This window comes from Arvicola amphibius, chromosome 5 (genome assembly GCF_903992535.2).
Source record: "Arvicola amphibius chromosome 5, mArvAmp1.2, whole genome shotgun sequence".
In the NCBI taxonomy this organism is placed as follows: Eukaryota; Metazoa; Chordata; class Mammalia; order Rodentia; family Cricetidae; genus Arvicola; species Arvicola amphibius.
This window is the reverse complement of record NC_052051.1, coordinates 111,390,914-111,414,462: the sequence shown is the minus strand read 5'-3', so window position 1 is coordinate 111,414,462 and position 23,549 is coordinate 111,390,914. Positions and strand designations below refer to the sequence as shown.

The 23,549-nt window shown below is 40.5% G+C and overlaps 1 protein-coding gene across 1 annotated transcript in view; it reads right to left on the bottom strand.

Moving 5' to 3' along the window:
* Apc (APC regulator of WNT signaling pathway) overlaps positions 1–23,549 on the bottom strand; it is a 96,997-nt gene that overhangs the window by 52,278 nt on the left and 21,170 nt on the right. The window contains exon 2 of the mRNA XM_038332074.2: positions 3,041–3,193. The gene's annotated coding sequence lies outside the window, so the exon portion shown is untranslated. The remainder of the gene's footprint in view (positions 1–3,040; positions 3,194–23,549) is intronic.

Below are 23,549 nucleotides of genomic sequence, written 5' to 3'. Positions count from 1 at the left end.
GCATTACCTCCTACTTTCTGTTTTATTGATTACCATTTTCTTATTTCTTAAAACTTGACAATATGCCAGTGGTGTGTCTATAAGAACAAGAAAGACGTAAGACGAGTGTATTCTTTACAGATTCCCCTGCTGGGGCTGCCCTTTCCCATCCCGCCAGATGCAGTGAATGGTTTGAACCTAATTTAGTTTGCAGGTCATTTTAATCTATTTTGTTTCTTTTCTTTTTTCTTTTTTGTTTTTTCGAGACAGGGTTTCGCTGTAGTTTCTAGAGCCTGTCCTGGAGCTAGCTCTTGTAGACCAGGCTGGCCTCGAACTCAAAGATCCGCCTGCCTCTGCCTCCCAAGTGCTGGGATTAAAGGCATGCGCCACCACCGCCCGGCTCTATTTTGTTTCTTGAGTATGTCCTTTTTATTTGGATTGAAACCATGGGCGTCTGTTTCCTTGGCCTTCAACCTCCTACTCTATACAACTCCAGATTCATCCCTTAAACATCTCACTACAGCTTCCCATCTCTGCATGATTTTCTGGTTCTTATCTCTTTAGCACTAAAAATCCATCTCTTGGAGTTGAGGTTTTTAATCTGGTCCAATAAGTTCAAATCCTGGCAAACACTTTATGAAACTAAAGTTACTCTCTCTATAGCCAAGTCCTACAAGCTAATATTATGCCTTCTATCTCACCCATAACCCCCGCTTCTCCACGACTCAGCATCCACAGCAAAGGCTGCCACGGGCTGGAGCTCTTCTCACCTGCCTTCATGTGTGCTCCCCTGCCAAAGCTGTCAGCTTGTGCCCAGGAGAAAGGCTGGCTTGCACCTATGTCCCCAGAGAGGAAGTCACCAGTACTCTCTGCTTGCTCTGCTCCCCGTGACACAGCACTTCTGCGGTCTTTAGTAGATGCATTTACAGAGGGCTCTCAACACAGCACTCACACACTGACAACTAAACTTCAAGTCTTTCCTCAGCACCCTCAGATATGCGATCTGTTCATATCCCCCAATTCTTAATATACAATTCTCCTGTGCTATCCACCCCACAGTATTTTATGTTTTTAGAGTAATGTCATGTAGCCAACAACCTATTTTGCCACTAGGTGGCAGTACTGCTTATATTTCAGGCTTCCCTGGTTTAATCTGAAGATGTCTTGCCTTGCTTTGTGATGACTAGGTTAAAGGTCAGGAAACAAGCTTTGCCATTGTTCTATGTGTCCAACATGGGAAGCACCAAGTTTCAAAAGCATCTTTTTACAAATCAATATAAGACAAAACAGGTCACAGTTCCTGTTCTTTAACAGCACAGAGCCCATTAGGAAGCAATCCATAAATAATTTCACTGACGGCTGTAATTACTATGATGCCTTAAGCCCAGTCCTAATGAATTAGGTCTGCAAGGATGTGTGCAGAAACACCTTTGAGAAATCGCTGAGTTCAGGCGCACCTTAAATTGATTCCTCCAGGCCTGGCTTATAAGCAAGGTGTGACTCGAATGGTCACTCTCAGAGACACTCTACTTTCAGCATGGAGATGGACCTAATGTCGACTAAAATGTCTCCTCCAAAGTGTTTTTTAAAAACAATTTTTGGATTTGCTTAAATAGTTAAATGAAAACTTCAAGCTAGAACTGAGTTCTGTATGACAAATCAGATATGTACCATTTATACAGGCCCTTTAGGAGGAAGTGTGCAATGTATATGCAGTCAAGCAAACCAAAATGTGTCTGTACATTGTATCCCTGAACTCTCAAACAGATGCCCTGTACAAGTTTAAAGGGCGCTGTGCTGTAAGTGTTACAATAACAAATGGCTTTTTAATCTATTAGGTAACTGACTCTAGTGTTTTAAATCACTTGTGGTAAGAAAAAACAAATCACTGTTTATAGTTATCCTATTTCCAAAATGATATGAAGTGGTTATTTTGGAGACGTTATTGCCAGAGAGTTTTTATGGCAACTAGAATGGGGAAAAGATAATAGGAAGATAGTAAGCCAGTATGTAAGAGCAAAGGCTGAGCTGTTAGGATGCTGGAGCTAAAGGAGAAAGCAGGAAAGAGAACAGTTTTTTTCAGTGAGACAACAGTCCAGAAAAGAAGGGAGACTCTGAAATGACAGAGAAGAACTAGATAGAAAAGGAGATATCTACAGATGAGAAGAGTAGAGTATTCAGAGGAAAAAGTCAGAAACCAAGATGTTAAAATAGCCAAGCAACAGAAACAACACAAGATAGAACTTTCCCTCAGGGAAGGAAGTAAACCATTTCTGTTGACAATCTCCAATTTTATGAAGTTATTATATTTGGTGGGAATCTGTCTAACTGATAATTAAAGTATATAAAGTTTTAATCAATTACTTTGAATCTTTTCCCTTCTACACACTAAATATTTTACTGTGTAAGTTTTCTTGCTATCTGGCAAACCAAAATCAGTACTTAGAAGTGTCATGGAAATCATTCTCTAGGCTTACGATGCCTGCATTTTCCAAATAAGACAATGAAATATTTGAGATACACTGTAAAATAAAGCTAGTTTCTATAAGCTGTACAGAAACCCTTCCCTCTAAACTGAATACAATGATAAAGTTGGGGTTATTATTATTTTTAATTTTTTAAAAAATATTTATTTATTTATTATGTATACAATATTCTGTCTGTGTGTATGCCTGCAGGCCAGAAGAGGACACCAGACCCCATTACAGATGGTTGTGAGCCACTATGTGGTTGCTGGGAATTGAACTCAGGACCTTTGGAAGAGCAGGGAATGCTCTTAACCTCTGAGCCATCTCTCCAGCCCCCAAGGGGTTATTATTTTTAAACTTAAAAACTAGAGAGAACTAGTCACCAGGGCTAATTTATTTTTTTTGAATGATTTTTTATATTAATTTAACACATTTACTAAGAATATGTTAACTTTTCTAAGAAAGAGTTTATATATTATTGTTTAGATTAAAGTATACTTTTGAGTCGGTAAAGCATCTTAGCTACCCCAAGTTGACAAGAGGATACGAAATGAAAGTGGATCAGCTACAATTAAAAGTTGCAGTCTTGATACCTTCATATTAGATGCCTCAGTTTCCAGTTTTGTAAGATGATTGGAATTATCTTCTAGCTCTTGTCGAAGGTTTGAGTTCTCCATCTTCAGGGCCTCCACCTGCTTTAACAACTGATCATATGAAGCTGCAGCCATCCTTGGCTACCCTTGGACCTATGGGGTTAAAAAGGATTTTGAAATTCACTACTGAAAATGGAGAGGCTGCTTGTTTTGTTTTGAAGGAAGAGACAATGGCAGCAAAGCTGTCCAGACAGGGGATGGTGCCTGTGTGCGGGTTTGGTCTCCAAATGACATCACTCAAGCAGCAGCAGCAGCTCCTGAGAGGACAGAACACAGTCTTAGCTGAAGAGGAACAGGGTAAAAGCAGAGGCAGACCGCAGCCCTATTTGCACAGGGAAGATTTCTGTCTGTAAGAATCTTTCAAGGTTAAAGATGATCTAACTAGCCCTGTTATGTCAAACTTACAGAACAGAGACACCAATAAGGAATTTGTATAGTAATGGATTTCAGTCTTAGATTTGAGCATGGGTTATAGGTTTTCAGAGTCAGAATAGATTAACAAGACTATTCTATCACTTTTATTTAATGAAAGGTTTGTCTTAAAACATCCATGGTGAAGTAGTTCTGAAGATTTAAGATGTCACAGGACAGCAGCCATGCACAAAACTGTCACAAAGGAAAAGATAAACCTGAGACTTCTGATGGAAAGGACAGCTCAGGCTTTGGCAGAAGTGGTCTGTGTTCAAAGTGAGGCTGAAAGGTACTTGACAAAGGAAGTGGATGGGATGACCTTAGAGATAAGACTTCAAAGAGAGTGGAGGGAATAGAGGAGACAAGAAAGAGAGCGCCTGGGTAACAAGAGGTTGTTGGTATGACCAGATGCAGAATGACACAAGGCATGTCAGGACTAATCAAGAGAAAAGCAAAAGAAGAAAAAAGAAAGAGTAACAAGAGTCAGGAAACCCAGATTCTCTTTTTAGTTTAATGTCAACTAATTTTGGAATAAAAATTAAGAATAAACAATTCTAAATTATTTAACACAAAAAATATCACATACATTTAAAGATCTGATATAAACTGCTTTCATAAAAGGAATGAAATCTATTTAGGACAATGCAGGCTGCCTACACCATTGGCTATTCGTGACAATACTGGAATTATACAACTCAAGCACCCTAACAACAAACCAAGGGACTCGAATCTAGTGATTTCTACAAGGCCAGAGACACTGGTGAGCCTGGGACAACCCAAGGATTCCTAAGAAGGGAATGCCTGGGCTGGAGACCATCTATCGGAAGTTTCCAAAGTTAAAAACAAGGAGACTCGCATTTGGAAGCATGGTCTTAGGGTCAGGCACGGTCATCTATTGGTTAACTTTCGCCCCTTCGTTATTTCATTTGTAGAAGGCACTTACCACCTGCTTCAACATAACTTAGAGGAATGCTGTTAGGAGTAACAAAATATAGACTAAAAACCAACGATTCTAAGTAAATATATTCTGAAAGCACACGTGTAGCATAACTTCTTAGTGAGAGCTACGGGGAAGCCACCTTCCGTTACGCCAGGGATGAGAGGGAAAGAAGCAGGACCACTTCCACAGGACCAAGGAGAGCTCTCAAAGACAAAGGCAAAACTCACATGATTAATCTTTTTTTGTTTTATATATGTCAATAATAAGCAGGCCCAGAAATACACAGCATATTGAAATCATCTGACAAGTAGGGATCCTACAAAGCTCTAATAATTAAGCCTCAAATAATTTACTTAAAATACAATTACAGGTAATGTTACACTAAAATAACAAAACAAGGGAAAAGCTAATGTCAGGGTGTGCTGAGACAAGTCAATTTACATAACCACAAAAAAGAGCAAGCTCTGGCCAGCAGGCAGAAACTATGGGGGTTGATGTCCGTCCATTATTTGAGCACAAGAGTGCAATGCCCACTGCGGCCAGAAGAGGGCATCAGATCCTCTGGAGCTGGAGTTGCAGGTGGATGGGATCCACCCAATGTTAGTGCTGAGAACTCAAGCACTCTTGTTGGCCAAAGCCCCCAGATTTGTTTTGAATGGTTGTCAAAATTTTCATGACCTCTACCCCTCTAAAGAATCTCAATCACTGAAGTCCTCCTGCTCTAACAATGAAATAAGAAAACAATGAGATGTTTCCTGGAGGATTACTCTACCTTACAACCCTTCTAGGAGGCTGAAGCTGTCATGTCTTAACCTGCAATTGCTCTATACGAAAATTGGAAATTTTGGCATTTACTTTGGGAATACTTTTCATGCAATCATAAGAATTTCACACCAAATAGTATAACTAGAAGTCATTCAACAGCTTTTTTTTTTAAAGGGCTGGAGGTGATACTCAGTGTTACAAAGGGTCAATCTCCAGTACCCACCCAAGGACAACAATGGAGTTTATGTGATCACATAATGTCACCATGCCTTGTGAAGTGGAGAAACTCAAAAACCTGACTTGACCGAGAGCATGCAAACACCTCAACTTATCTCCCTGTAGCTAAGATGCCAACTCAGATCCCTGCTCACACCATAAGCAGTGAGTAGGGCAAGAGCAGGCAAAAGGAGGCTATAACCCAGACTTTATCCAAATGCTTACGGGAAACACATGCACTGCAGAAAACAAAGCAAGGAATAGAAAGGCAAAAGTACGATCAGGATTAAACGTGGAGAATTCATTATTACTCACTTAAGTCTGGGACTGCTATTTTTTTTCAAATAATAGAACTGCTTGTCTTGGTTTTACAAAGAGATATATCTGCTAATACTTTTAGATGATAATGGAGTAAACACTAATGGAAAAATACCAAAGGAAATCAGGCAAATCATAAAAGATCACCTAAAATCATAAGATCGTAAAAGACAATTAGTCAAACAATATACCAGAAAACATAATTTACCAAATTGTTCCCCATAAAGAAATGGGACTTTTTCTAGGAAGACTTACAATACAGTTGAGCATGGTGGTGTATACCTATAATCAGCCTTACCACTAGAGACTAAGGCAGGAGGATGGCTACAAATTCAAGGTCAGCAATTCTGCATAGAAAGACTGGGTTGGAGGAGTCACGATGGCAAAGCTGTTACTACTCGTTTGTATCACTGGACATGACTAGGCCACACAGAGAAAAGAACTAAGGGGAAGAGGTGTTTTCAATCCAACAGCAGTCCTTGTTGAGAACAATAAATGAAAGCTCTCGCGGGCCAGGCCTCAGCTCAATGTGGAGGGCATGCTTAGCAGGTGTGAAGCCCAGGTTCAACCCCAACACCAGACAACCAAACACTCCAACTTCCTTAATATGATTCACATCACCCCTAGAAGAAGCATCCTCCTTATACAGAAACATTAGATTACAGCAGTAGTTGACACAGATTAATAAAGGAAATTAGAAGACAAACCTTGGAGAAGTATTACACAACTGAAATAGTGGGGAACGATATATGAATATACTACAGGACAAACATTAAAAATTCCTGTGTTCAAATAGAAGGCAGAGAGAAGGTGAAACACAAGAAACAAATCCCATTTACAAGAACTGCTAAGTCATACTTCCATATATAAATTTATGGCTTCATCTTCCTAGAGGTAATCCATGGGGAAAACAGGTGGATGTTGTAAACTTACACAGATCGCCAACAAGTGGGAAGGCATGCCTGTGCATTAAGGTCAGCATCATAAACACGCTACTTTCCCCTAAATTAACATAATTTTATAATTCCAATAAAAATTTTACATAAGGTTTATTTTGGTTGTTTTCTATAGCGACACATTTGGAAAAAAAGGCTAGCAAAAATATAAAATGACATTGGAGTAGACCCACCACATATTCACATGAGGCCCAAGCTGTCCTCAAATTCACCACAGCCCAGGCTAGCCCCAGGCAAGCCTCTTGCCCAGCCTCCCAAGGGCTGGGTCTACACCATCCTGGCTTCCAATGGTACAGCTCATTTCCAGTTTCCTTAGTTCTGACAGTCAGAAAGAGTGGAGAACTGAACGAGGGTGCATGGGAACTAATCCTTCTCTTTACTGTGGCTAGTCTCTAAGTCCAGTTATTTAAATGTGGTGGCGGTGGTGTGTGTGGGTGTGTGTGTGTGTGTGTGTGTGTGTGTGTGTACATGCTGCTTTTGAGACAGGGTCTCACCACATAGCCCTGGCTGGCCTGGAATTTAAGTGATCCAACTGCTTCTATTTTTCTAGTGCTGGGATTAATCATGCGCGCCTCCACAAACAGCCTAAATAAAGTGTTTATAAAAGCTGTAATATTGTAAATCAATCACTAGAATATAACTTTTAAAACATGAAAGTAAACATACATAAATTGAGTCTATGATAAAGGTAACATTTCAAATATGGGAAAGAAAGGTTTTAGTAATGCTAAACAGAAGTACAACCACGAGGAGTGCCCTGTTCCTAAACAGAAGGACAACCACGAGGAGTGCCCTGTTCCTAAACAGAAGGACAGCCACGAGGAGTGCCCTGCTCCTAAACAGAAGGACAGCCACGAGGAGTGCCCTGCTCCTAAACAGAAGGACAGCCACGAGGAGTGCCCTGCTCCTAAACAGAAGGACAGCCACGAGGAGTGCCCTGCTCCTAAACAGAAGGACAGCCACGAGGAGTGCCCTGCTCCCAAACTGCAGACCAGGAAGAGCTGTGGAAGGAATGGGCAGGTTCTGGGTTAGGGATTGAAGCCTGCGCCTTGTGTGCTGAGCTACTAGGTTCCCAGCCCGGGAGCAGTGACCAAGATGCTGGGAAGGCCAGCTGGAGTTCTCTGTTAAGTTAGAACAGACTCAGTTCTTAGTCTACTTCAGTTGGGAGATTTTTCTATTTGGTATAACAGCATTTCTACACTGGCATTAAAATAATGAGGTTGGGGGTAGAAATGCAGCCCAGTGGCAAGGTAACCTGCCTAGAATGCACAAGGGCTTGGAGCCAATCTCTAGCAATAAAAAAATTAAAACAAAACCAAAAACAACTAAAGACAAAAACACAAAAGAGAAGAGTGTCAGTCACTGTTGTCTTAAATGAAGCACTGTTAAATACGTTCCTCTCCCTCCCAACAGCCAAACAGACGATCCAAACAGTGTACAGATACCTTCCACCAACATATTAAAGGGGAAATCACCCCAACCTTATACAAACCCTTTCCAGAACAGAAAAACAGTATAGATCCTTCAATACATCTATAGGAACAGCATGACGATCATGGTGTGAAACTCAAAGGCTGTGAACGAAACAACACAGGCTATTGTTATTCACAAATATTGATTCAAAAACCCTAAAGCAAATATCAGAAAACAGAATGCACAGTAAAGAACCAAACAGCTTATTCTAGGATTATAAATATAGTTTATTAATATCATTCACCCCATTTAAATATTGAGGTTTTAGAAAGACCTGATTACTAAAATAGAAAAAAAAAACTCTTGATAAAAGTCAGTGATATAGGTCTGATAAAAAATCTTTATAAAGTAAAAATAGGAGGGAAGCTGCTAAAAGTTTCTACAATAAACTTCCTGTTTCGTTTTTGCGATACTGGACACTGAACCTAGATGCTCCTGCATGTTAGGCAAGAGCTCTTATTACTGGGCCCATAGCTACTACATAATAGTAGTATGGTTTTTAGCTGTTTTGGTTTTAGATGGGCTCTCACTCTGTAACCCAGGCTGGCCTGGAACGGAGGAATTACAGATGCGAGCTACCATGCCTGGTCCCACATAACTATCAGGCTGGAGGATGGCTCAAGTTGGCAAAGTGCGTGTACCGCAAACACGAGGAGCTGAGTTGATGCTCAATATCCAAGTTGTTTTGTTTTGTTTCAAAGGTAGCTTTTGCCTCTAATCCCAGCATGGGGGAGGCCGAGACAGGACAATCCCTGGCGTCACATGGCCACCCAGCTTAGCCTAATCAGGGCAGTGAGAGAAACTATGACCCCTGAAGTTGACTTCCAGCCAGTACCCACATGAGCGCAGCGCATGTGCATACGCCTCAGTGAAATATTAGAAGCATACAGCCTCTTTACAATAAAATAAAAACAAATCCACAGGTGTCTACCTACTATTGACAGTTTTCATCACAGCCTAGGTCTTAATAAGCATTGTAAAGCTTAACGACATGAAGAATACTGACTGGAAAAGGAAGAATCAAAAAAAACCAAACCAAAACAAAAAACAAAAACAAAAACAAAAAAACAACGAACGTGTCCCCATCCCTGGGTAGATCAGGCTGTTCTGGAACTTTCTCTGTAGAACAGGTGGGCTAAACTCACAGAGATCGGCCTGCCTCTGCATCTCAAGTGCTGGATTAAAGGCATGCACCATTACTACCCAACAACTCCCCCGAAACTTAAATGTGAAAATATAAAACTGTCAGATTCCAAATTGACATACTAATTTTAAGAAAGGGTTTAATTCCAAGAAGACTCTAACTCTCTCACTGTCACTTTCTCTAACAAGCAATGAAGATCCTGGCCACCCTCTGCTCTCCGCAAGGCCTCATAGTCAATGACAGTCCTTATACCCTGAACATGGCTATGAATGTTGTCTGGAAAACTGGCAAGCGCTAAGGTGGCCATCACAATTAAATTAAGAGGGTGAGGAACAAATTTTTTTGTTAGGGGAAGGAGACAGGGTTTCACTATGTAGCCCTGGCTGGTCTAGACCTCTCTATACAGATCAGGCTGACCTCACAATCACTGAGATCCTCCTGCCTCTGCCTCTCAGGTGCTGGGATTAAAGGCGTGGGCTACCACGCCAAGCTGCACATGTTTTCTGTAAGGGAAAACAGCAAATATTATAAGCCTTTGTAGACCCACATGGCTGTTGCACCTTCTGGTCTTTGTATCATAAAAGCACCCTCAGAAACCACAACATGGAACAGCAATGACTATCTTCAAATACAGCCAGTTTACAGAAACTGCTAGCAGTTTGCAAAGCCCTGGCATCTATCTGATCTTCAAACATTCAAGGGCAGCCCACGTAACTTCTAAGGCTACTGAAAAATTCTGAAAATTCGTATTTACTTTTAGCTAGTAAGAGGTAATCTGTTATGCTGAAAAGAACAGTGAATTACACGGTCTCATCTCAGGCCCCTTGATTTTTTTTTTAAGTCATTCCATTTCTTTTTAGCTGCTTCTCAGGTTTTTGAGATTGTAAATTCACACTTTCAAAAACTTAACTATTACTTAGGTACCCGAGGAGACAGAAAATTCCCAGTACTAGTTAGGAATAAAGCATGAACGAGTGGTGTTTACTTCAGGAAATGAATGGATTTGTGGCTGACTACTTCAGGGGAGGTCAAACCAGAAACTCCATTTCTATATTCATTCATACAGAACTGTGTACCTAATGAGTATAGTGATCTTTAATGTAGAAAATCAATTATATTCATAATGGTTTTACATTTTTCATTGAACAGAAATGTAAAGTTATAACCCAATAGTATTTTATTAATTTGGGAGACATTTTTATGACACTAAATCATACTGTGTCTCAGGACTCTCACAGAGATCAGCCTGCTTTGCCTTCCAAGTGCTTAGACTGAAGATTATTTACTTCCTTTTATTAACTCATTTCTTCTTATAGTGGTTTCCTTAACAACAGAACTGCTAAGGGCACCAACTGTTCTTGGATTACAGGCCTGATAATGGTTTATGGGTCTTAGTATGTAAGTGCCCTTTTTATTTCCAGAAAACTCATGATTTTCTTTTTCACTAGACCAGTGGCTTTCAGCCTTCCCAATGATGTAATTCTTCAAGACAGTTCTCCTGTCCTCCCACAACCATAAAATTATTCTGTTGCTTCTTCATAACTGTAATTTTGCAGTGATATTCTGTTTGTGTTTTAACAAATAAAGCTTGCCTGGTGATCAGAGTGCAGAGCTAAGCCACCAGAGGTCAGGGAGTGGTGGCACACACCTTTAGTTCCAGGACTCAGAAGACAGAGGCAGAGGGACCTCTGTTAGTTCAAGGCCACCCCGGGCTACACAAGACTAAATCCCTCTAAAAGAGAAACAGAGCTCACACAAAGTTGGGATCCCAACCCTTTAATCCCAGCACTAGGGAGGTGGAGACAGGAGTGCTATGGCTGGGCAGAGAGAGGAATACAAGGTGGGAGGAGCTGGGAGCTCAGTGCAGTCTGAGGTTTGGTGGAGACAGATGCAGTCTGAGGACAGGATTGCACCTTCAGTCTGAGCATTGGTACAGGTAAAAGAACTCTCCAGTGGCTGGCGCTCTGCTTCTCTGATCTTCAGCATTAACCCCTATATTTGACTCTGGGTTTTTATTATTAATACCAATTAGAATTCACACTACATAATTTTGCTACTGTTATGAATTGTAATGCAAATAAACATTGTGTTTTCTGATGGTTTTAGGCAAATCCTGAGAAAGAGTCATTTGACCCACAGATTGAGAAGCGCTAATCTAGATGGTATTTTGAGGACTTTCTCATCTGTGAGGCTCCATCCTTTGACTGTCACTGATATACTGCCATGAGACCAGCTGGACACTGTGGAAACTACTAGGATTAATATTGTTTAGGTTTCACTGGTACTCAGGAGCATGACCAATTTTCATAAACTTTATCAAAAAAATGAGAGCATATAAAATTCTCAAAATTCTATACCTTGTCTCCTAGCTATGACATATTATTTATATCTTCTACACATACCCTTACTTCAATGTATCTGATACGTGAAATCCAGACAGTGTATGCCATAAGCTGTACATGTGTTAAACCTATTACTCCCCTTACTTTACAACTACCCATAAAGTAAGTATTATGCTTCTTGTAGACTTAAGGAAAATGCAATGTCCAAATGGCAAGTAATTTCCCCAGAACTCAGACCAAAGGTTTGTCAGGAATCAAACTTGTGCTGGTGTCCAATGCTCACATTCTTACTGAGCAAGCAAGGCTCTAACCTGATAACAGCTTTCAACTGACCTTCTATTAGGTTCCAGTATAACGCCCCCTCAATATAAGTCTCTTCTCAATATTTCCTGCATATGGCTTGTACCTTGGTGGTACATGTGTTCTAACGTCCTCTTTTTGAATGCCACATTGTTTATCCTCTGCTCTTACAGCACAGCTTCTTCTTCTAGGTCCAGTTCAGCTGCTTTACACAAAGCCCTCCTGACATGTCTAATAACAACACATACCCTGCTCAAGGAGCAGTAACTATGACACACCTTGGCCTAGTTATGGTCTACTTTACTCTGGCGTGTTTCTCTCCTTAGCTAAGGCACATACATCTTTAGGAGAGGACTGTATGTAATATGCAGTCTCTGCAACCCCAATGCTCCCAGTGACAGTCACAGAGAAGGTAAACTATATGCATCATCAGTTATAGGAGCAAGCAAATAGAAAACAAGACAAATTCAGAGAAAAATGAAAGACAACCTTCCACTAAAGAATAACAGCTCTCTGTGGCTGCACCATGGGATCAACAAATTCTGACAATTTCTAATCCATACACTACCATGCCAGTATAAGGCGGTGCTAATGCTATAAGAAACTCTGAGTCCTCCCATTCCACTTTGAGCTGATAGTGCCAATCATGTCTCTTGGAAAACCAAGTTCTCCATGGGATGAGGTACCATCTCCATATAAGTCAGGGATAAGACACAGCTGCCTTTTTTCATTTTTAGAGTATGTTGGCTTGCAGGGTTTTGCTTCTGCTGCCTAATCTTTTTGCCAAAAGAGAAAATACCTTGCAAAAAAACTATTTCTACTTTGTTCGAGTATTGTTTCTTTCTTTTTTATTTATTTTAATTTTTATGACATATTTCAAGACAAGGTTTCTCTGTAGCTTGAGCCTGTCCTGGAACTTGATATGCATGGCCTTGAACTCACAGAGATCTGACTACCTCTACCTCCTGGGTGCTGGGATTAAAGGCATGAACTACCAATGCTTGGCTTGGCTTGTTCGAGTATTCTTTTGTGTGTTGCTGATTTTCATTTCTAACAATGGGTTCATTTCTAACAATGAGTCACAGGAACCTATAAATCTGAACCTTTTGTAGACAGGGTCTCTGCATTAGTAATAGAGCTAAGACACTATATTAAAGTGGGACCTCTATCAATTAGTGGAATTCAAAGCCATGTGAATCAACATAGACACACAGAAGGAACACTATTTGACAATGGAAAGGGGAGATTGCTAAGAGAGAGAGAAGAGGCTCTTCCCTGGAGTCTTCAGAAAGAAGTAATCTTGCCAACACATTGGCTTTGGGCTTCCAGTCTCCAGAATAGTAAAATCACAGTTTCTAATGTTCTCAACTATCAACAGTTTATGGCACTTTGTTTTAACAGCTCTGGGAAAACAATATAGTGATAAAAGGTAAGTTAATACATTCCTTGTTCTGAAATAGCTCCTGGGAAAGGATAACAAGATCTTTATACAAAACCATCAGGCTGTGGGTGCCACCTTCTATTCTCCTGGCTCACAACTCTGTTCACTGCTTCATCCATCAGCTAGCTCACTGCAGACGTCAACAGAACCGTGAGAGGACAGAATTCTAGAAAAGGAAGGTAACCAACAGGCATGGAGGAAATAAAGATATTCTAAAGCGATACCTGTGTCTTTCAATCTGACTATCATACCACTGAAATGGGGAATCCTCAAAAAAACTGAAAATTTCCCAAGAATCTCATGCTGGGAGAAGGAAAAAGCCTCAGCCAGAGGGGAACTTGTCTCCTGGAGAGAGAGTCGCACAGCTGTAAGAACCTTCCAGATTACTTTGCAGAAGGAGACTGACGTCCAAAGATGGGTCCATCTGTGATGGTGCTGGCCACATCTTGACCTGGACTGCTTAGATGTGCATAACCTTGGTCCTCTCTTTTAACCTTAATCTCACTTCAGGACAAAGAAGATGGACTGGGGTATTGCACGAGTACGTGCATGTGCACGTGTGTGCATGTGTCTGTTTGATTATAGCTCTGTCTCTCTTCCCAATGTGGCTACATTGAATAAATCTTCTGCTTCCCACTTTTAATTTGGCTCTTTCAATTGGCTTTAATTGCTGAGGATGGGTGACCAGACCTGACTTGGGGCACAGGTTGTACCCCCAAGTTCATTAACACGAATACCATAATCCAAGTCCAGAAGTTGACAAAAGCAAGACACATATCGGGGAGCACACGATTACCTAATATAACTAAATACAGTATGGAAGAACCAAGGAGACCAGGGAGGGAGAGAGATAATACCACTGTGGCTTGGAATTAGATTGTAGAAGGAGGCTGTCATTGACTGGAGTCCACAAAAGGTGCTACAAGTCTAAAGGTATAAAGAGTGACTTTATTTCTGAGTTTCTATTATAGACTCTGTCCTAAGTAGCTAATATACAGATAAACATTTAACTAGTAATAAAACCAGTATTCTAAACATAGATTTAAAAACCTATTTCAATACTTACCAATTATACTTTAAATAAAAATTTTAGTTTTACCTCAAAAGTAATACTTATTCACAAAAGAATTATTTTCAAAATGCTTCAGAGAAAAACAAACTGTTAGTATGCATACCTATGGCAAAAAAAGATACCAGAAAGTTGTCCGTGCCCTAACCTCCCAAACCCATAAACACATTGCTTTTCTTGGCTAAAGAGACTTTGTCGGTACAATCAGTTAAGCCTGAGGAGCAAACTTTCCTGACTTACGTGGGCAGAACCAATGTCACGACATATGTTCTTAGAAGAAGAAAAGGGCTGACCAGAAAAGGACCTGTGACAGTGGAAGCCAAGTGGCAGATTCAGAGGGAAATTAATTACGCTGCTGACAGTGAAGGTAGAGAAAGGGAATGAAGGAGGCACCTAGAAGCTAGGGAAAAAGGCAAAGAAACAAATACTTCCCTCCAGCCTTTAGGAAGGGCAGTGATCCCAAAGTGCTTCCTCACTTTGGGCCAGTGAAAACCATTCCGACTTCTGACCTCCAAGAATGCGTAATAGTAAATTTTTGTCTTAAATCCTGAAGAGGGCTGAGGATAGTTCAGGTGGTAGAGTGCTTGCCTGGCATGCACAAAGCCCTGGATTTGGTCCCAGCACTACATAAAACCAAGTATACACCTATAATCCCAGAAGTAGAGGTACAAGATCAGTAATAGCAACAAGGCCATCCTCAGCTACATATGGAGTTCAAGGCTAACCTGGGCTATACAAGACCCTCTCAAAAACAAACTAACCAACAAAACCCACAGATAACCAACCCACTACACCCACTAGGTTTGCTACAATAACAGTAATAGAAAGCAATGCCAATATGGTGACCGCTTCCCTTAGGGCTAAATCCCAGTGACATCCTGATCCATGCAATGACCTTCAAATGTTTATACAAATTCTCTGACCATACTCTTCGTCTCTCTTGTAGGCTAGACTTAGTACTCTTAGTAAAGGTAGGGCTGTTGTGGGATAATCTTTGTACACAGTGAAGATGTGTCTTTACCAAGACACCTTCTGACTGATTTACTAAAGAGCTGAATGGCCAATAGCTGGGCAGGAGAGGATAGGTGGGACTTGTGGGGAGAGAGAGGAAGAGAAGAAGGAATCTAGGCATGCAGAGACGCAGAACAAATTGGACATGCAGTACAGAGGAGGAAACCAAGTCACATAATATAACATAGATGAATAAAAACAGATTAATTTAAGTTATGAGACCTAGTTGGGGAAAAAGCCTAAGCTAAGGTCAAGCTTTCATAATTAATAAGAAGTCTCCAAGTCACTTTTTGTAGGCTGGCAGACCAAGAAAGTACGACTCCATAAGACAACAGAAATGGTGTACAGGTTCTGAGACCAGGCCATAAATGGCTTCCTTTTTTGCCTCTTTCCCACAAAATAAGCAACTGAGACTATTGGTCAGTAGCCACTGGGAAACAGAGTCATCTTGGAAGGAGTCTCAGTTCTAGTTAAGGTCTGATGACTGTCAAGATAACCAAATCTTGGGGCTAGAGAGATGGCTCAGAGGTTAAGAGCACTGACTGTTCTCCCAGAGGTCCTGAGTTCAATTCCCAGCAATCACATGGAGGCTCACAGTCATCTGTAATGAGATCCAGTGCCCTCTTCTGGCCAGCAAGCATACAGACAGACAGAACACTGTATACATAATAAATAAATATTTAAAAAAAAGATAAATCTTAACTGCAGCTTCCTGAGGAAACAGTTTTCTCACAAACAAGATGCTCTTGAATTCCTATCTCATGGAAACTCTGAAACAATAAATGCTTATAATTTAAGCCACAATGTTGTTTCAAGCCATTAAGTTTTGGTGTGATCTGTTGTGCAGTAACACACAACTAGGACGACAGCCAGTGAGTAGTCACAGCAAGTACGAACTGTTGCAGTCTGTGGTAAACAGAATCCAGAAAAGAGAAACCTACAGCCTCCACTAGAGTAACGGTGAACATTATGGGGTACTATACAGCGATGTTAGCACCACAAATTCAAAGGACAGGAAGTAAAACAGACAGCATTTCAAGAGTTAAAATATTTGTCAGCATACAAAGAAAGTGAAAGCAGAGACAAGAGTTCTCAGCACACACCCAATCACAGCTTTACCCATGACAAAACGGAAGCATACTCTGAGAGGCAATGGGTAAAATGGCATGGAATGGAATTAGTCTTCAAAACGGCAGAAACTAAAATACATGGGGGCTAGCTTAAATGATTCATGAAGACACTATGATAAATGAATTAAGCCAGCTAGTCACAAAAGGGTAAATATATGAATCTTTTTATATGAAATTCCTACAACAGGCAAATTCATAGAGGTAATAAAGTAGTGTTCTGGTTGCTAAGTGTCAAGGGAAAGAGAATTGAGGCTTTTATGGTCTCAAAGTTTCCACAAGGGAAGATGAAAAAGTTCTGGAGATGACCATGGTTAGGGATGCACAATGTATTTAATGCCATAGAACTGTACACTTAGCTCCTTCCACATAACACATCATCTTACCAAAACAATGGGGACGTCCTTCCTTGTCTAAAAATGAAACTAAATATATAACTGGCAGCCAGGACTAAATGATACAGAAACCATTCCACTCAACCTTGACGATATTCAAAAATAATCTGTGATGTCTGGTCTTAAACAAGGGTACATTACTTCAAAGAACATCCATTCCTTCCCTGCAAATCAGAAAATATTTCAGATTATACAAACCTTTAAAAAGGTACCCAGGACTAGCCAATCAGTATTCAACCGTGTTCAGATTTCACAGTTTATTCTAAGTCTCATGAAGGTTAGTTCCCAGGTTTGATTTGGTTCTGACGTTTGGCATGTGGCTGGTACTCTAACAAATATGTACTGAGTAGATTTCCTCAAGTGTTACTCATCTTTCTAAACCAAATGTTATCACATTCCTGGCACCTGTGCAGACAGCGTTCACTTTGCCTCGTCCGTCCAATGGGAGAGCGACACCGCGAAGTGTTTAAACACGGAAGTGTAGTACTAGCAAAAGTGTGTGAAGTCAGTACAAGAGAAAAACAATAAAACATAAATTCACACTGTAATTCATCCAAACAAAATCATGAATAGCTTTCAGTTCACAAAATACACTTCTGAATATTTAATTTATGAATTTCTACATAGGTCACATAATTCTAGCTATAACAGTTAGCAATAAGCAATTTTAAAGACCCCTTTACAAAGCTCAGTGAAATATAGACTATTATAACTAAAGGGAGATCTTTTCTTAATTTAGTCTTATTTCTCATTTAACTTTAAAAAATACTGTAATCTAATATTGTAGAAATGTTTATAAGATTAATAAAAATATATACTAATTAATGGGACTGCCAAGATTGTTCGGTGGGTAAAGGTACTTGGCATCAAGCCTAATAGACTGAGTTTGATCCTTGGAACTCCCATGGAGGGAGGAGAGAACCAAGTCCAATAAGCTGTCATGTGACCTCTACATAAGCTTCTTGGCAACATGCATGCAAATACACACACACACACACACACACACACAGAGAGAGAGAGAGAGAGAGAGAGAGAGAGAGAGAGAGAGAGAGAGTAAATATATACATGTAATTTTAAGTTATCAAATCTTTTATAATGCATTCTTATAGTTAAAAACTGGCCAGTAAGTGGTGGTCTTTAGGTCTTTAGTCCCAGCACTGGGGAGGCAGAAGCAGGTGGATTGCTGTGAGTTTGAGGCCAGCCTGGTCTACAGAGCAAGTTCTAGGACAGCCAGGGCTACACAGAGAAATTTTGTCTCGAAAAACAAAACAAAACAGAAGTTAAATAAAAGACAAGCTCTTATCCTTAAGACAGTAGATGACCCGATGACCTTGGATAAAGTCACATACTAGGATAGAAGAACTGTAAATCATATAAAATGAGAATAATGAGCCGGGCGGTGGTGGCGCACGCCTTTAATCCCAGCACTCGGGAGGCAGAGGCAGGCGGATCTCTGTGAGTTCGAGACCAGCCTGGTCTACAAGAGCTAGTTCCAGGACAGGCTCCAAAGCCGCAGAGAAACCCTGTCTCGAAAAACCAAAAAAAAAAACAAAAATGAGACTAATGCTACATTCACTAGGTGATTAAATGAGAATACATCTGTAAAAATGATAATTCCATAAACTCAAGAAGTACACTGAGATTCAAGGGATTGGATAATGTTAGCTATTAAATTTTATTGCCAGTTCAACGTGACATCTTTAATCCCAGGTATGGTTTCCATCAGATTTAAAAGCTATCCTAAGTACTTTTAATCCTGACATCCACAATCACATAAAATTAAAATATTAAAAATATTAAGGAATAAAGTTAGGCCTGGCATATTGGCATAGTCTTATAAGCCCAGCATTTGGAAGGCTGAGGCAGGAGGAGCCTAAGTTTGAAGTCACTCAGGTACAAAGTAAGTTGGAAGCCAGCCTGGACTACAAAATGAGACTTTGTTTTAAAATAATAACAACAAACAGCAAAACATAAGAAAAATAATAAAACTGTTAATTTTCATTTGTCAATGAAAATCTTGCATAGTATTATTTACTCAGGTATAATTATTATTTTGAAAAATACTGAGACAAAATTGGAAATTCTATTAAGACAACTACATAAAAACAACTTAAAAGGAACTATCTTGGAGGAGCACTGATCCTGGAGGGCTTCACAAAGCCACTGCTGGTGTAGCTCCGAGCCTGGAGGTGGGGGGGTGGAGTTGCCATAGACATGCACAGGAATAAGGCAAAGACTCATCTGAGACAGACGCTTTCAGACATCTAATGTCATTACAACACTTTAGACTGAGACCGTATCTTGTGGATACTCACTAAATAGAGATATAGCTAAAATATTTATCTGTAGATTTTATTAAACTACATTAAAAAGTGACAGAAGAGAAATAGAAATTTACTTAATAAATATGTCTTAAATATCAGGCCTATAAAAAATGTATTGTCCAAAATTTTTCACAAAGTAATTTACATTCTAAATTTGCCCTCGAAAGATCTAATTAACGGCATAAGAGCTACACTAACAAAGGGGAAGACCGAGTTCCATACATAATGTATTAAGACTTCCTATAGGATTTATGTTAAATCAAAGCATTTGACATCTCTTGTGATATAAAATCAAAGTGTTTGATACCCTTCACTTTCAAACATTCATAATCTGATATTCCTCCCACTTTAAAAAGGCAAGCTATGCATTTTCTCCTGTCTGGGTGTAGTTATGCGCTGGCCTCCTGTAAATGGCCTGAGCATTCCATTTGCTCAGGGTGCTTACTCTCTGCAGTTGTCTACAGCAGAGCCCTGCTGCATCACCACCGAAAGCCACTACCACTGCATCCTGCCGCTAACAAAGACACGGTATCTGCCATCCTGTTCTCAGGTTCACCTACTTGTTGTACGAAAGCAGCACGTTACTACTACTGAACGTTATTTCGCCAGTCAAGCAAAAGATCACTTGGGCTCCGCAGTACTACGTCTTTTTTTCCTCCCGTCCTCGGTAGCCCTTTCCATCAGCTGCAGCTTTGTATGCCCACTCTTGGCTACCACTGCCTGTGTCCTTGTGGCCAAGGAGGAAAAGCAGCCTTTCAAAGGGCTAGGGCTTTCTCTCCTCGCCATGAATATGCTCCATTCTTTGTTGTCCTCTACTCGTTTCCTTAGATACTGTTATTCCACCCCACTGTCAACAGGCATTATAAAAAACAAAACGGGCTTTCTCCGGCTCCCCTTACCACGTCTACCCCTCCTTCTCCCCTCCCCCTTTCTTCCTCTTCTGTCAAAATCCCAGGATCAGAAGCACAGGAAATCCATCTCCTGTGCTGCAGTGGGGGGTGGGGGAGAGGAGTGGGACGACGCCCCTGCCTCCTAGGCTTGGCATGTGGCAGCAGACCCTGTGCCAAGGAAAGGTCACTGGTTTAAGGCAGTCCAAGAGAAAACCACCTCCTCCCTCCCCTGCAGCAAGCCGGGCCATCGCAGCTCCAGCACCTACCCCATTTTCGAGCCCGGCAGCACCTCCATTCTGTCTCCAGTGACACCCCGGCAGGCTGCGCCAATACAGCCACATGTCGGTCACGTGTGTCTGTGCCCAGCCAATCCGCTGGCTCCTGACTGGAATGGGGAGCGCCCTGGTCAGCATCCAGCGGATTACACAGCTGCTTCACGCTTCTGACCTGCTTCACAGCAGGGCAGAGACCCACCCCACCGCACCGCACTGTCCAGCCGGACACCCCTACCTCGGCAACTCGGGGAGCCTAAGGTTAGCTGACACTCAAAACCAGGAGGTCCACAGGGTGGAAAGCCCCGCATGGGATGCGGGATACTGACGGTGGGAGGGGCAGTAAATTAGATTTCATTCTCATGATTGACATGCGGCAGAGAAACAGAATTCTAGTCAGTGATTTACAATGAATAATCTGACATTATAAATCATTAACTTGTTCAGTAGATTAACTCTAATTACGACTGTATTTAAAACAGTTACCAGAAAAGCCATGATGACAAAACACAGTGACTTGTCTTTGACCTCAGAGTTCCAGCCTGGGCTAAATGTTTTTGTTCCTCCCACCCTCTAACTAGTCAGACCTCTCAGTGATTAAATTCCTTCTTTTATTAAACAAGAACAAGCATAAAATAGGAGTTAGTATATGCAGGGTGTATTTAAAGCACTCCCAGGCATACAGGGCAAGCTGTTAATTACTACCGATCCTACCGCATACTCCACATTTCATTTACTTACTTATGCGTTAGAAGGGCAAGATTCACATTAAGTTCTAGCTTAAAAGTCTGATTTAAGCTTTGGCTTAAAAAAGAAAAATTTTTCAAACAAATATTTCTAAGACAGGGTCCCATGCATGCTAAGCTAGTGTAGCACTTAAGAAAGCCAAGGATGACCTTGAACTTCTGCCTCCACAAAGGCTGGGACTAAAATGTGTGTGCATGCCACCACCCATGGTTTATGCAGAGTTAGGTCCTAAACTCAGGGCTTCTTATAGGCTAGTCAAGCACTCTACCTTCTAAGCTACATCCCTTCCCTAGCCTCTATCTACTGAAGTTTTAAAAATAAACTAAAAGTCAGAGCTCTAAATGAAGTATATTTACTATAATTTCTTGCGTTTTTTTCAAATAGAATGACAAGAAGCTACTAAGTATCATTTTTTGTAAAACATTACAAAAGAGAAGAAAATTAGGGGCTAGTGGGAGTGTGGTGGTAAGAACCACACTGCTGTGGCACCCCATCTGCCTGCTCACGTGGCCTGTAACTCCAGCGCCAGGGAAATCTGACCCCCTCTCCAGGCCTATCAACTGGTAATACACTCATGTGCACAGAACCACATACAAATACACAAATAAAATAGAAATTAAATCTTAAAAAGGATAACACACAACAAAACAGGGATATTCTTTTGAAGGTCAGATTATGGGAGGGATTTCTAATTTTCTTTTGTGCTTTGGGTCTTTTTTCCCCTATTAGTCTCTATAAATCCCTAATATGCTGTATATATTTGCTGTATGTAAGTCAGGGCTTCCACACTGACCACAATATAACTGTAATTAGAATTATATACTAAAATCTTAAACATATTTAGAAAGAAAGCCCCATAATGAACAAAGGAAACGTGAATCAACTTGACTCTATTCTAAACATCTTTCATGACAGACATGGCTTTACAAAGACTTTTTAAAGATCTTACTGGAAGTGCATCACTCGGTCTGTAGGACTCATTATACAGTCATCGTCTATGACAAATTCACAATTTCTCATACAGGATCGGCCTTCCAGAAAGAAAAATTATCTTGCAAAATAAAGAATACATTTTGAAAGCTCCTCAAAATAACTTCTTAATAGTCTATGAAACAATTATGCCTGTTACTTTTGACTCAGGCTATGAGTTACTTAAGCTATTACTTTAAGAAATGAATTGGTAGTCAAAACTTGTTTAAATTTTAACTACATGTACTAATACTGAAATTAGTCAGTGATTCAGTGGCACGGGGTGCTAAAGAATGACCCCAAGGCCTCCTTATACACAGACCATCCAATGATTAAGTTTCAAAGAAAGCTATGACCATTACATGTTCATAAACCTAGACTGTGGTTCAAGTATAAGAAATCCAAAGGCTTTTTATAGTCACCATGCTGCCAACTGGATTATTCAATAAAACTTAATTATCAGAAGAAGAAGAAGAAGAAGAGGAAGAGGAAGAGGAGGAGGAGGAGGAGGAGGAGGAGGAGGAGGAGGAGAAGCAGCAGCAGCAGCAACAGCAGCCTTTAAGCCAGCTTCTTCAAGACTGAATTTTATCTTTTTAAAAAAATGAACTAAAGACAGCATTTCAGGGCTAGGGAGATGGCTCAGGGTTAGGATCACTTGCTGCTCTATCAGGAGAGCTGGACGCTTCTTGGGTAGTTCAGACACCTGAAACAACTTTCCAAGGACTGACATCTTCTGGGCCCCACAGAGATCCCTACGTACACATGTGTATGTACTCTCACACAAGTGCATGGAGTAATAAAAACTAATAAAGGTAACTTTTATTCAAAATATAACACTGAAATTTTATAGAGACTGTTTCAAGATCTTTTTTTCAGAAATATTTTAATTTAAATTTTTACCAGTTTGTTTTTAGTAAATGGCTTAATTTGCAAGTATTATTAAACAGGAATGCAAATTTTATCTTTGAAAAATTTGAACCTTAAAAAGAATTATGACCAAGCCAGTCAATCATGGCACACACCTTTAATCCCAACATATAGGAGGCAGAGGCAGGCAGACCTCCAACTAACTTTGGGGGGCAGGGGCTGGGGAACAAACCAAGGCCTTGTGTATGCATAAAGCGTATCAACCCAGGTACTGCATTTTCTCTTAACAGTTTAAAAAAAAAAAACAATTTTAAGCCGGGCAGTAGTGATGCACACCTTTGATCCCAGCACTCAGGAGGCAGAGGTGGGTGGATCTCTGTGAGTTCAAGGCCAGCTTGGTCTACAGAGAGAGTTCCAAGTAGCCAGAATTACACAAAGAAATCCTGTCTCAAAAAACAAAAACAAAAAAAAC